We start from the raw sequence: 15410 nt of genomic DNA, 5'->3' as shown, positions 1-15410 counted from the left end.
CTCTAAAAGCTCCTTTTCCTTGAACCATACTTCCAATAATTCCTGAAATATTTTCTCATATGGCAATTGCTTTTATATTGAATTTTATCAACCCTGGTATAATGGGCAACGATAACTACAATTAAACATAACCACATGTATTGAGCTCTGCAGTACACACTTGTTTTCTAGTTCACCTTTTTTTTAGCTTTACCTACTATTCGCATTGCTTTTTAAGTCCTGGAAGAGATGTATAAAGGTGGCTGCAATTCTAAAATAATCCTGTCCTGGAAAAGTGATCCATTGACCATTTTTCCGGAAAGGATTAATTCTCCTATCTGTACTCCATCCCTTATACCCCAGTTCACCACATACAAAACCATCTTAATATGCTTTGTCTTTCGCAATCCTTACTCTGACCAACCACCTGCAACCAAAACTGGCAACCAATAACCATCTACCTGTAACACCTTATTTTCTATACATCATCTGTCCTTCCAACTCTCTAATTTACACTTCTATTTTTACTTGCCCAAGCATAAAAGATTCTTTAGTTCTGGTAAGCAGCTCTTCAAGGAGGACACTCCAAAATCAAACCATTGTTCTCTAGTCTTGGGTAGTACCGCAGCCTCTGTAACATGGTATTTCACAGTTTTGTGTTAAGAGTTCTCTTGCTTGAGGGTACACTCAGGAACACACTTCTTATTTCTCTTCCTCGTGCTCTGTTAGTTTTTATAGTTTATATAGGGAATATTTATTCTAATGTTTCTGTTCTTTAAATATTTTATTTTTCCTTGTTTACTTTCCTCACTGGGCTAATTTACCAGTTGGAGCCCCTGGGCTTAAAGCATCCTGCTTTTCCAACTAGGGTTTTAGCGTAGCAAGTAATAACTTTTTTCTTCCAGGGATCTTGGTTGACACGAGTGTGCTAGTATCCTATCTCCATTAATCTTTCAGGTTCTGAAAGATATATTCTTTTTAAATGCTGCTTCTCTCTCTCTCTCTCTCTCTCTCTCTCTCTCTCTCTCTCTCTCTCTCTCTCTCTCTCTCTCTCTCTCTCTCTCTGTGGGGGGGGGGCGGCAATTTCTTTACATACAAAGTAGCAAATATTTGGAATAGACTATCAGCAGATGTAAACAATAACACGGTAAACGAGTTCAAGAAAGTTAGACAAGCTCATGAGAGTTCTCTAAATGCTTAAACTAAATCGCTCTACCAAAGAGCATATGGAGTCTTCGCGGATGGACTAACAAGTCCTTGAGACATCCAAAATCCTTGCAACTCTATCTCGCTGTGTTCTGCATATTAACAGGGGAGCAAGAGGACGTTGAATGGATACCATATGTTGTCAACCTTTTAGTGTCATTTTTCGTAAACTAGGGTCCTTATAGAATGCATTTTGCTTGGTCAAGCTTCTGTGAATTTCGTAGAGACGTCTACATAGGGATAGTTTTAAGATGACCCACAGCCTAATTTTTTGCCAGTTTTGCTGCAACAGAAAATAAGGAATATCATTGTTTTTCAAGAAATTACTTTGTCTAATCATGACAGTTTAAGCTGTTATCGTAATGCTTTTGAAAGATAGAAAAATTTTTATTTTCTTTAAATATCCATTACATTATATATCAGCATCTATGGTACTTGCCAGAGACTACATTATCAGGTGTATATAAAGTCGGTTTTCCGAAAATATTGTTGTAATATTTGTGTTATATAGTAATAGTACATAAAATGTACTAGTACATCCTGTTACATAATTTGTACATCCTTTGGAAGGACATTTAAAGTATCAATTTGACTTACTATATAAGACTTTATTTTTTTCTTAATAGGAAAATGAAGAGGAAATGTGCAATCAAAAGATTTGTTATAAGCTTCGAGTTTTTGTAGAAATTTTTATATTTTGCTTCAACAAACCTCAAAAGAATTTTTTTATAGTATTTGTAAGAACTTTTAAATTGCATTTCGTTGTCGGTTTCTTACGAATTTTTTAAATATAAAAAAGTCAATGTTTGTTATTAGCAAGAATTAGTTTCCTCCATATATATAGCCCTTGAAGAAGTTGATGCCTTTCTTTGAGAGTGACAACCATGAAAAGGAACATTTTATTCTTGCTGCAGACGCAAATCTCCGCACTCTAATTTTTTCACATACACGTTAAACTTATTCCCAGATAAGCTGTGATACTGGACTCAGTGTTTCAGTTTTTTTTTTTTTTTTTTTTTTTTTTTTTTGGCGGAGACCAGCCATATGATGTGAAGTCAACCATTTTAAATTTGCTATATGTGAGGACTTGCTTATATTGTTGCAATAGCAGAATTTTGGGTATGTTGTAGAAGAGCATCTTCTGCTTGTGGAAGGCTTTAATAGTCTGGATTTTGCTGTTAGAAAGTTTTGTATCTGCAATTCAACCAATGATAGTTCAGTGCCTCCTGATGCATGAACTACTAAGGACAGGTAAGATTGCATAAGTTCGGCACTGATAATCTGCTACTGCATATCTTTAGCAAATAATTTCAGGGGATTAAAAAGCATCTACCCTAGACATTTCCACAACTTCTTTTTGCCAAGTCAGTAGAAGAATATCATCATCTTTCTCTGGAAATGCATAAAAGAATGGTAACAAGTTGCATTTGTCCTTATCTAATTAAATGAATGTATCATGGCTAGGGATAAATGTCTTAAGATCTGTTAAAACTCATAGATTGGTCAAGGAAGTTATTGCTCTGTAGCAGCTTACCAGAATGATAACATCTATGCCATTGGAAGGAATGACAATACGATTTGCACCTAATTCTTCAGCACTGTAAATTGTATGGAGGATGGTTCGGTTGCCAGCTTCCCTGCGAGTTGGTCCATCTGTGGTGATGTCTCTCATTCCCTTTTCTTCAAAAAAGATTATTTTTTACTTCTCTGTAAAGACGAGGCAAGTAGAGATGAACTGGACAACACGAAATCCCTGAAGGCAGACACTGAAAGGTGATTCTGGTTATTATGTAGCTCCTGTACCAACCGTGTGTCACACAATTGTACATAATTATTTTGTATATATTATGCTTGTATCTGCGCTCTTCCCTCGCACTAAAAAGAACCTGAATGATCATGTCTCTGGTTTTGCTCTGTAACATTGTCTCTCGAACAGGTTATGTCCTGTTGCCTTGAGGTTTTGTATATAAAGAAGAGTGTTCCTTAATAAACAACTCAGTTGATTGCATCCTGCCTTTGAGTTCACAACCCTCACTCGGCACTTGTCACATTGGTGACCCCGGAAGTCGACTCGCTCCCACTGCCTTCCACCCCCCCCCCCTCCCTCGCCCCTCCATCGTTGGTACTATGACGGACTCTACTACAGCAGTTGGCGCTGCGGCCACCCCATTGAAACTTTCACCGTTCGCCAGCGGAGAGGCGTTTGCTTGGTTTCAGCGCGCAGAAGTCCAGTTTCGTATCAGGGGCGTGACTCGCTCAACCACCAAAGCGGATTATGTTCTCGCGGTGATACCCGAGGACACCTTCCCAGAAATATCCAACTGGCTTTGTGAACAAGGAGACACCCCAATAGCGTATGACGCCCTCAAAACATACCTTCTGCAGCAGTACTCGCCGTCGCCAGCCGCCCGTATTGCAAAGCTTTTTCAGCTCTCGTAACAACCGTGGGGGGACCAAAGGGCTTCGCTTGCCCTCAGCGAAATGACCAGTATCGCTCGCCTTCAACCTGCCGCAGACGGCTATCCTCGTCAGGTGAACCTACTTCGTGCCCTTTGGATACGCCGTTTACCCGAACCTCTATGCGCTGCCATACCCGATGTCGATAGTTTACCCATAAAGGACTTGATGACCAAAGCCGAAGCCCTTATGGACAGCCACTTCAAGACCTCCATCAACGCCTCCACCCCTGACGACGAGGATGCCTATTCAACGTCAACCGAAGCTGACATGAATGCCGTAGGACATACACGCCTACCACGTGACGTGCCGAAGCGGCGACAAAGCCGCCCACCACCCACCAATCGCTCGCGCCCCAACGAACGACTTCTACAGCCACTTACTACCTCCCATCTGCCGCAGTTTTACTACTACCACTTCAGATTCGGGGCAACCGCGAAGAAATGTGCCAAGAATTGTCAGTGGCCAAAAAACGTGTAAGTAGGCCATCGCTTGTGGCGGTGGCCTCCCATGTTTCTAATCTTTACTTTTTACAGGATGCAGGAACGGGCGTGCGAGTTTTGGTAGACACGGGTGCTTGTTGTTCTCTTTTGCCAAGGAAACTCAAGGCACGACATAGTCTGTCTACATCTGCCGACGTCCGCTTGGTAGCTGCCAACGGATCTACGATACCCACCTACGGTTACGAGAACCTCACATTATCGTTCGGAAACGGTAAATTCAATTGGAAGTTTCTCGTTGCAGACGTCACAATGCCAATCCTCGGTGCGGATTTCCTCTCTCATTTCCACCTTCTGGTCGATGTCGCCCACCGACGATTGGTCAACGCAGACTCGTACTTGTTGACACCTCTTCAACCCGCCCCCTCTAACCTCGCTCTCCACATCAGCGCACCTATGGATGCCTACGCCCAACTCCTCACGTCGTACCCGGAAGTTTTTTGTCCAGAACTTCGCCAAACGCCCACGGTTCCTGCCAAGCACGGTATTTATCACCATATCAAGACGACGGGACCCCCAGTCTTCGCAAAATTCAGACGTCTGGCACCGGAACGATTGGCAGCCGCCAAACAGACGTTCGCCGAAATGGAGGAAATGGGCCTTTGCCAAAAGGCCTCCAGCCCATGGTCGTCACCCTTTAACATCGTTCTGAAGAAAGACGGCTCCCTCCGTCTGTGCGGGGATTACAGGCGCCTGAACATGCAAACAGAACCGGATCACTACCCCCTCCCAAACATTGCCGACGTGACCTCCTACCTGTACAAAGCGAAGGTTTTCTCTACGCTTGACCTCCTGAAGTGGTATTATCAGGTGCCTATGAACCCAGAAGACATCCCCAAGACCGCCATCACCACTCCGTTTGGTACATACACCTTCAATTACTCCTGTTTTGGCCTTCGTAATGCTGGGGGAACGTTTCAACGTCTCATGGATGGCATCTTAGGGGACCTCCCTTTCTGTGTATGTTATGTGGACGACATACTTGTGTTCTCCTCAAAAGAGGAACACCTCCGTCACCTGCACATCGTTCTCGACTGCCTGCAACAAAACGGCCTTGTAGTCCGGTACGACAAGTGTACCTTTGGCGCCAACGAAGTGTCGTTCTTATTGTACCGTATCACTCCTGAAGGAGTCCATCCCCTCCCTGAGAAGGTAGCAGCCGTTCAGAACTTCCCCGTGCCCTCGACCGTCAAAGCTCTGCAGGAATTCTTGGGCATGATCAACTATTATCACCGTTTTCTGCCAGCCATTGCCGCCACTCTTGCTCCCCTCTACGCCTCCCTCAAGGGCAAGCCGAAGGACCTGAAGTGGGGTCCCCTTCAAGAAGCAGCCTTCTGCAATGCAAAGAAGGCCCCATCAACTGCTGCGGCTCTCACTTTTCCTATCCTACACGCCCCTCTCCTTCTCTCCACCGATGCCAGCGACGTTGCTATTGGTGCAGTACTCGAGCAGGTGGTCAAAGGCTCGCCCCGCCCATTGGCCTGCTTCAGCAGAAAACTGTCCAAGGCAGAATCGGGTTATTCTACCTTCGATCGAGAATTGCTGGCGGTGCACTTGGCTGTCTGTCACTTTCACCATTTCTTAGAAGGTATGCCCTTCGTCATTCGCACAGACCACATGCCTCTGGTGCACGCCTTCACTCTACAGTCTGACGCCTGGTCCGCCCGTCAACGCCGACATCTCTCCGCCGTGGCTGAATACAATTGCACCCTCCAATACGTCCCTGGGAAAATGAATCCCGTTGCCGATGCCCTGTCAAGAAACACGTTGGCTGCCGTTCAACTGGGATTGGATTACAACGCCCTGGCTGAAGCCCAACGACAGGATCCAGAGTATCAAGCTTGAAGGACATCCTGCACGTCCCTCCGTTGGGAAGATTTTCCCCTCGAAGACTCCAACACCACTCTCCTCTGTGACGTCAGTACTGGTAGACCGCGATCTTGGATTCCTGCTCCCATGCGCCGCCAGGTGTTTGATTTCATTCACGGCCTTTCACATCCCTCGGGCCGTTCTACTGCACAGCTGCTGAAGGCAAAGTTCATTTGGCACGGCATTTCTAAGGATGCTAAGGATTGGGTACGCGCCTGTACTTCTTGCCAAACTTCCAAAGTACATCGACACATGGATTCAGGAGTGGGCACCTTTCCTCAACCTCAGCGTCGTTTCGCACACATTCACGTCGACGTTGTAGGCCCCCTACCCACATCACAAGGACATCGTTACCTGTTTACCGTCATCGACCGCTCCACTCGTTGGCCTGAAGCCATTCCCATGGAAACTGCAATGTCCGCCTCATGTACATCTGCCTTACTTTCTGGATGGATTTCAAGATTCAGTATCCCTGAGCATATTACTTCTGACAGGGGAACCACTTTCACCTCTCAATTGTGGACGTCATTAGCGAATCTCCTGGGCATCACCCTACATCAGACAACGGCCTACAACCCCGCTGCCAATGGAATGGTTGAACGTTTTCATCACACCCTCAAAGCAGCTTTGATGTCCCACTGCAATGATTGCAACTGGTTTACTCAGCTTCCCTGGGTCCTCCTGGGACTAAGGACCATTCCTAAAGACGCCCTCGACGTGTCAGCAGCTGAAATGGTGTATGGCGACCCGTTGGTCATCCCTGCCGAATTTTTTCCTTCTACAACCTCCTCGACGATCTCCAGCGCATACGTCACGTCGTGGGAAAATTTACTCCGTGCCGCCAGACTTACAAGACCCCAGCGAAGCATCACATACCAACGGACTTGCACTCTGCAACGCTCGTCTTCCTGCGCAACGACACTAGCAAGCCACCACTAACGCCCCCTTACACGGGCCCTTTCCTTGTGATCCGACGCAGTCCGAAAGCATTCCTACTAAACATTCGTGGTAAAGAAGACTGGGTCTCCATTGATCGTCTAAAACCTGCTTATCTTCTGCCAGATGACCCGCCTACAGTTCGCCTCTCTAGATCAGGGCGCCCTATTTAACATGTACAGTATGTCATTTTTAGGGGGGGGGAGCCATGTACCAACCGTGTGTCACACAATTGTACATAATTATTTTGTATATATTATGCTTGTATCTGCGCTCTTCCCTCGCACTAAAAAGAACCTGAATGATCATGTCTCCGGTTTTGCTCTGTAACATTGTCTGTCTCTCAAACAGGTTATGTCCTGTTGCCTTGAGGTTTTGTATATAAAGAAGAGTGTTCCTTGATAAACAACTCAGTTGATTGCATCCTGCCTTTGAGTTCACAACCCTCACTCGGCACCGTCACACTCCTGTAACCGTGATTCGTTTGCCTTGTCTTTTCCATTGCACTTAGACTGGGAAGTTGATCATATTTAGCAGAGCAAGAGTGAATATAGGATGTTCATTGGGACATCTCAAAGAAGGATGTATCTGTAGTGTTGTTCTACGTCTTATTTTTTTTTTTTTTTTTGGTTGAAATGGCCACCTGTGGGTTGCATACATGGCATCAACAATGACAGAATCATTGATTGTTACCTTAGGTAATGTATCTAGGCATTTTATGCAAGTGTCTTTCAATATTACTTTTGTTTCCTTTCCTCATTCTGCCCTCAGTCAGATAAGGAGGATTTGAATTTCAGTACAGTCATATTCTCCAGCAGTTATCACCTGAGAAACTATCTGAAGCACATATGTTTCTGAAATATACTTACCTTTTTCTCTCTTAAAAGTCTTTCTCACAATTGTTGATTCAAAGGTGTTTAATTTGACAAACTTTAGTTCCACTTTCAAAGAGACAAGTATTCAGGCTTTTTCTCCGATAGATTTGACTTGATTCAAGTCACTTTGCAATTCTTTGGAAACGCATACTCTATTTGATATGCAAACCAATCTTTCTACTGTAAGCTCTTGGAATAGGTTAACCATTTCTGTGATGGTCACCAGAAGACAACCCTGTGCTGTCTGCTAATCCTTGTGACTATGGCACACTCAAATTCATTATTTTTGGGTGGTTTCTCAGTACTCTCTTCAAGTTACCAATATTTTCAGCAAACAAGGGTTTTGTGTAAAGCCATTTCATTTGGGTGTTTAGTGTCAATGTGATCCCACATTGCTTTGGTTCACCTCAGAGTTGTATGTCTCTTCAAGAACCATACAGTCTTGCCATTCCTTAGTAGTTTGTGTAGCAGATGGCACTGAATAATCTTTGATGTAGGTGCAGGTGTAAATCAGGACTGATGCTCAGTCTTCCACAAGCAGAAGATGCTCTTCTAAAATATATTAAATGTTTTTCTATTGCAACGACCATGATAAAGTCCCCATACTTGACTACCATAAAGGTTATAGACAACATCAAACGGCTAATCTCCGCAAAAAAAAAAAAAGATAAAAAAATAAAAAAAAAATGCTGACTCCAGTTTACACGAGAAAAATGTAACTCCAAGTAAAGGGAATGTGCAAAAATCGATGTGTTGGAAATTGTCTACAGCAAGAATATTTATTTTTCTTATCTGCTACTGTCAAGGGAAAGCACCATTTTGTACAAGGGAAATATGCTTGATCGTTGATACTGACAAATATTAATAAGCACTGACTTTTTCATATCTCAAAAATCCATAAGGAAAATGCAAGTAAATACAATCTATCAGTTCTTACTAATTATATCGATATTTTCTGCTTTAAAGTTAAATATTAAGATTTCTATAAAATGCAAATCTATTTCCATATGAGACACTGAGTAATATCCTATTTTCATTATTGTTAGGATAATGAAGTCATATATGAAATATCAAATTTTCAATATTAAACTTACCCGATAATCATGTAGCTGTCAACTCCGTTGCCCGACAGAATTCTACGGGAGGGATACGCCAGCTATCACTATACTAGAAGGGGGTGTACTCACAAGCGCCACCTGTGGCCAGGTACTACAGTACTTGTTGTTGACGCCACCTCACTTTTTCCTCTGTCGTGCTTCTGGCAAGACGTTCTTGGATACGCTTATGATTTTGGAGTATTGTTCACGGTTTGGTGAAGTATTTCTCTAAAATTTGCAGCTATTCGCTATACTGGAAACTTCTATATTAGCTTAGTTAGCTTTTGGAATTAATTTGATTATTTATGGTGACGAAGAGAGTATGAACTCTCTTTCACCTTTTAATGGCCGACCCTTCCCTTAGACGGAAGTGTTGGTGTCTAAGAGAGTATAGACTCTCTTTCTTAATTTTGCTTAACAAAAGTTATAGATTTATTTTATATCTCTCAGCCTCTTATAGGCCTCTTCGATTAACTTCCTTTTATTATAAACTTATTAAAATTAATTTTTATATTTGTTTATATTCGACCTTCCTAATAGTAGGCGGTCTTTTCTTGGTACCGAAGTTAATTAACTTTGAGCCCGTCATTTCGGTTTTACCTGTTAACATATTATGCTATTTTAATGTCTTTGAAAGAATTTCTTTGATAGTCTCGTACTGTTTTCAAAGTTGAACTAACGTTTTGTTTTGTCTCTGCAGATGTTGACGTTCAGAACGTTCAACTTGCGCTCTATCGTTACGATAGAGAAAGAATTTTCACGGTTTCACGTTGCAGTAAGAGTAACCGTGTCTAGCTTTTTGTTCATTCTTTCTTAACTTAATAGTTTTAATCCTAATAAAGGAACTTTTAATTTTGGGAAATATTTCAGTTTTTTCCTTTAACAATAATATTTTTTAACGATATATATGATTGGACTCTTCTCTCAGGTTCTAAGTCAAGAGAGAGAGAGAGAGAGAGAGAGAGAGAGAGAGAGATAGAGACGGAGGGAGAAAGAGGAGGATAAACGTTTCATTCAACGAGTAACGTTGCTATCGTTTTTGCTCTTCTCCCTAGTCTCTTTAGGGGAAGAAGGTAAACGTTTCTAGAGTGATCTAGTGTTTAGTCTCTTTCCAGCCACTGAATTATTTATCTTTCATTAGATTTTTCTGTTACATTGTAATTCTGTTTTCGCAATTACTAACTTTTGAGAAAGGATAGAATTGCGTGTTTCAGGTACAAACCACTTAAAGTTTCGAGTTCAGTGAAATAAGTGCAAACAGAAAATCAAAGTGATAAGTGATTAGCGCAAAGTGTGTCAGTGTTGTGCGTGAGGGTACTTCTGTGCGTGCCAGTCGTCCTCCCAGTCCGGGACCTCTTGCAAGCTCCCAAGCCCAGGGGAGAAGCAATGTCGAAGGGCAAAAGGGTTCAGCAGGCCTTGATCGGCGCACAGAAGTATCCTCGGTGGTTGCGGGCGTGTCTTACCGAGACCGTCACTCCCACCCGCAGACGATTGAGCCCTTATTTTGCTCGTCTGCAGAAGAAATTTAGGGGAGAAAACGCTGGTCTCAGGTCTCAAGACCTCTTAAACGTAAAGTCCAGACCTATGCCAGACGTACGAAGTTAGAGTTCAACAACCCGGATGCAGTCATTGGGTTAGCTCTGACTCGCCGCAGTCATCAGTTGAATGCACTCCGCCTAAGAGGAGTAAGGTTCTGCCGCAACAGATCTCTGCTGTTAAGGCTTTACCTCAGCAGACCTTAGTGTCTGCCGACCCCAAGTTGACTCTACTGCAGCCCATGCAGTCACAACTTTCGGTCTTGATGCGTGAGTGTCGGGCTGAGAAGGTTGCGCCTCCGCCTGCGCTCGCTCCGCCTGACCGCAGTACCGCCTGCCAGGCGTACGATGTTGAGCCACGTTATGAGTTTACTGATCCCAGTGGTGTGCAGCTCCCTCCGCCTTCCTTAAGGCAACCTCAGCAATGGGAACAGGAGGCTTATACCTCTCTTCCTCCGCTTCCACTTGCTGTTCCACCAGTGAGGCAACACTCGCTTGAGGTACAACAACCTCTCCCATCCATGAGTCAGTCTCCTCAGCTCTCGCTGCAGCGAGCTCAACCCTCCTCAGGGCAAGCACCTCAACACCTTAGCCTTGCGCCTCAGGAGCCTCAACTTGCGAGACTTTTACTGCGTTCTGCGCAGCCACTGCCTTTTCGCTCTCAGCTCACACCGCAGGAACCTCAACTCGTTCCTCAGGAACTTGCTACTGCGCATCCGCCAACCACTCAGCAAGCGCAACCCTTGAGTTCAGCCACTCATGCCAGGAGTCAGCCTCTTCCACCCATGCGCCTACCTTCTGCTACTTCTTTTGATCAGCCTTTGCAGACTGAGCCTCAGGTGTTCCCTCAACAGAGTCTTGAAGAGGAAACCACAACTATTGTTGTTCCAGCTCGTTCTGACTCTGCTGTTCAGCATACCTTACCTCCATTTTCAAACATTATGATAATGGAGGTTATTTGTATTACTTATAAAAATATATTTGTATTCCTTGCAATATATTTTTAACAATATCGCAAAATATGGCAAAAATATGAATCATGAGTTATGAATGTAAGGTAAATATTATGTTGATATTAAAACCCCATGCAAGCATGCATAAAGCACTCTAGCACTGGTCATGGAATTTCTGAGAAATGTTAAACGCCATGCACACGCTCTGCTTACCTTACAGCATGCTCTACATACAGCATGCTCTACATACAGCATGCTCTGCTTACAGCATGCTCTGCATACAACATGCTCTGCATACAGCATGCTCTGCATTCAGCATGCTCTGCATTCAGCATGCTCTGCATACAACATGCTCTGCATACAACATGCTCTACATACAGCATGCTCTGCATACAGCATGCTCTGCATACAGCATGCTCTGCATTCAGCATGCTCTGCATACAACATGCTCTGCATACAACATGCTCTGCATTCAGCATGCTCTGCATACAACATGCTCTACATACAGCATGCTCTGCATACAGCATACTCTGCATACAACATGCTCTGCATACCTTACCGCATGCTTCTCAGTCACACATCTTTGGTTGTTGCCAACTCACTAGACTGGCAAGCAGTTTCATAACGTTGCCTTCTAGTCTGCTGCTTTTGCACCAGTGAAACCCTCACTGAGAGAACTTAGCTTTTCTAGGATATGGTCCCTGTAGATGAGAAAGTTCTTTTCTCCCTCCTTCTGATATTCCCTTGAGGACTCTGTCATTTGGAGGGAGCCTTTAGCTGCGTAGCCTCCTATGGACTTTTATTTAAGCATAACATGCTTCCAGGGAAGGTAATGGTTCCACTTCAGTCGCTAATCCCGTCTGTTACCACACCTGCTCCCATAGACCTTAAGCTGTGTTGCAAGACATGCAGTCCAAGCTTAGTCCTTGTTAGAGGATTTTTTGTTTACGGAGTCAATGTGTCACGGGGAAGACGTTCAACAACCAGCAGAAGTGACTTGTTGTGACGCAGTGCGGCAACCTCAGCAACCCGATAAGGAGTTGTCTGTACGACCCAGACAGTCTAGACAGATTCGGGTTGTCACTGTACTTCCTCGCTTGCCCATGGTTGACAGTTCACAGACTGTGCAGCAGTACCATGATCTTGTGTCCGGCTCCATCAGACGACTGGCTTTTAAGAGCTCCCACAAGTCGTCGCTGTCTGGAGATTTTCAAATGGACTATGGATCTGACCAAGGAACTGGGCCTCCTGGTCAATTTTGAGGAGTCTCAGCTCGTCCCATCCCAGACCATTGTCTCCTTGGGTATGGATCTTCAGAGTCGAGCTTTTCGGGCTTCTCCGTCGGCCCCAAGGATCTTCCAAGCCCTAGAATGCATCCAGAGCATGCTGAGAAGGAACCGATGCTCAGTCAGGTAGTGGATGAGTCTAACAGGGACACTTTCATCGCTGGCCCTGTTCATCGTGTTAGGGAGACTCCACCTCCCCCCCCTTCAGTATCATCTAGCTGCTCACTGGATAAAGGACATGACGCTAGAGACGGTCTCAGTTCCTGTTTCCGAAGAGAGGAGGTCTTCTCTCGCGTGGTGTAAGAACAGCTTTCTTCTCAAGGAAGTCTACCTTTGGCTGTTCAGAAACACGACCGTCGTCTCCTCTCGGACGCATCAGACACGGGCTGGGGTGCGACTTTGGACGGACAAGAATGCTCGGGAACATGGAATCAGGAGCAAAGGACACTTCACATCAATTGCAAGGAGTTGTTGGCGGTTATTCTGGCCTTGATAAACTTCAAGTCCCTCCAGCTTAACAAAGTGGTGGAGGTGGACTCTGACAACACCACAGCCCTGGCTTACATCTTCAAGCAGGGAGGGACTCTTTCGTGGAAGTTGTTCTAGATCGCAAGGGACCTACTCATCTGGTCTAAAGATCGAAAGCTAACTGGTAACGAGGTTCATTCAGGGCGGTATGAATGTCATGGCAGATCACCTCAGCCGGAAGGGTCAGGTCATCCCCACAGAGTGGACCCTTCTCAAGAATGTTTGCAGCAGACTTTGGGCCCTGTGGGGTCAGCCAACCATAGATCTGTTCGCTACCTCGATAACCTAGAGACTCTCTGTTGTATTGTTCTCCGATTCCAGACCCAGCAGCAGTTCACGTGGATGCTTTTCTGCTGGATTGGTTCCATCTCGACCTGTATGCATTCCCGCCGTTCAAGATTGTCAACAGGGTACTTCAGAAGTTCTCCTCTCACAAAGGGACACGGCTGACGTTGGTTGGCTCCGCTCTGGCCCACGAGAGAATGGTTCTTAGAGGTACTGCAATGGCTGGTCGACATTCCCAGGACTCTTCCTCTAGGAGTGAACCTTCTAAGTCTACCTCACGTAAAGAAGGTACACCCAATCCTCCACGCTCTTCGTCTGACTGCCTTCAGACTTTCGAAAGACTCTCAAGAGCTAGGGGCTTTTCGAAGGAGGCAGCCAGAGCGATTGCCAAAGCAAGGAGAACATCCACTCTCAGAATCTATCGGTCTCAAAGGGAAGTCTTCCGTAGCTGGTACAAGACCAATGCAGTTTCCTCAACCAGTACCACTGTAACCCAGATTGCTGACTTCCTGTTATATCTAAGGAAAGTAAGATCCCTTTCAGCTCCTACGATCAAGGGTTACAGAAGTATGTTGGCAGCGGTTTTCCGCCACAGAGGCTTGGATCTTTCCACCAACAAAGATCTACAGGACCTCCCTAGGTCTTTTGAGACCTCAAAGGAACGTCGGTTGTCCACTCCAGGCTGGAATCTAGACGTGGTCCTAAGGTTCCTTATGTCATCAAGATTTGAACCTCTCCAATCAGCCTCTTTTTAGGACCTCACATTAAAAACTCTTTTCCTCGTGTGCTTGACAACAGCTAAAAGAGTAAGTGAGATCCACGCCTTCAGCAGGATCATTGTTTTCACATCTGAAACGGCTACATGTTCCTTGCAGCTCGGTTTTTGCTAAACGAGCTTCCTTCACGTCCTTGGCCTAAGTCGTTCGAGATCCCAAGCCTGTCCAACTTGGTGGGGAATGAACTGAAGAGAGTACTTTGCCCAGTTAGAGCTCTTAGGTACTATCTAAAAAGGTCTTAACCTTTACAAGGACAATCAGAAGCCTTATAGTGTGCTATCAAGAAACCTTCTTTTCCAAGTTCTAAGAACTCAGTTTCTTACTATTCAGGCTTCTGATTAGAGAAACACATTCTCATCTGAAGGAAGAAGACCTTGCTTTGCTGAAGGTAAGGACACATGAAGTGGGAGCTGTGGCTACTTCAGTGGCCTTCAAACAGAGCCATTCTCTGCAGAGTGTTATGGATGCAACCTATTGGAGAAGCAAGTCAGTGTTCGCATCATTCTATCTCAAAGATGTCCAGTCTCTTTACGAGTACTGCTACACCCTGGGACCATTCGTAGCAACGAATGCAGTAGTAGGCGAGGGCTCAGCCACTACATTCCCATAATCCCATAACCTTTTAACCTTTCTCTTGAATACTTTTTATGGGTTGTACGGTCGGCTAAGAAGCCTTCCACATCCTTGTTGATTTGGCGGGTGGTCAATTCTTTCTTGAGAAGCGCCGAGGTTAAAGGTTGTGATGAGGTCCTTTAGTATGGGTTGCAGCCCTGTATACTTTAGCACTTTTGAGTTGATTCAGCCTTCCAAGAGGAACGCTGCGCTCAGTAAGGAAGACGATCTTATTAAAGGCAGAGTAACGGTTCAAGTCGACTTCCTTACCAGGTACTTATTATTTCATTGTTATTGTGGATAACTGATTATATGAAATACGGGATACTTAGCTATCCTTTAGTCTTGTACACTGGTTTTTCACCCACCCCCCTGGGTGTGAATCAGCTACATGATTATCGGGTAAGTTTAATATTGAAAAATGTTATTTTCATTAGTAAAATAAATTTTTGAATATACTTACCCGATAATCATGATTTAATTGACCCACCCTTCCTCCCCATAGAGAACCAGTGG

General features: G+C 44.5%; 1 long non-coding RNA gene across 3 annotated transcripts in view; it reads left to right on the top strand.

The window, feature by feature from the left end:
• The window catches only part of LOC137642722 (uncharacterized), an 80545-nt gene that overhangs the window by 54322 nt on the left and 10813 nt on the right, over positions 1 to 15410 (top strand). The gene's annotated exons all lie outside the window — the stretch shown is intronic.

Source organism: Palaemon carinicauda, chromosome 1, assembly GCF_036898095.1.
Source record: "Palaemon carinicauda isolate YSFRI2023 chromosome 1, ASM3689809v2, whole genome shotgun sequence".
Lineage (NCBI taxonomy): Eukaryota > Metazoa > Arthropoda > Malacostraca > Decapoda > Palaemonidae > Palaemon > Palaemon carinicauda.
The sequence above is the reverse complement of the archived record's forward strand: the minus strand, read 5'-3'. Positions and strand labels throughout refer to the sequence as shown.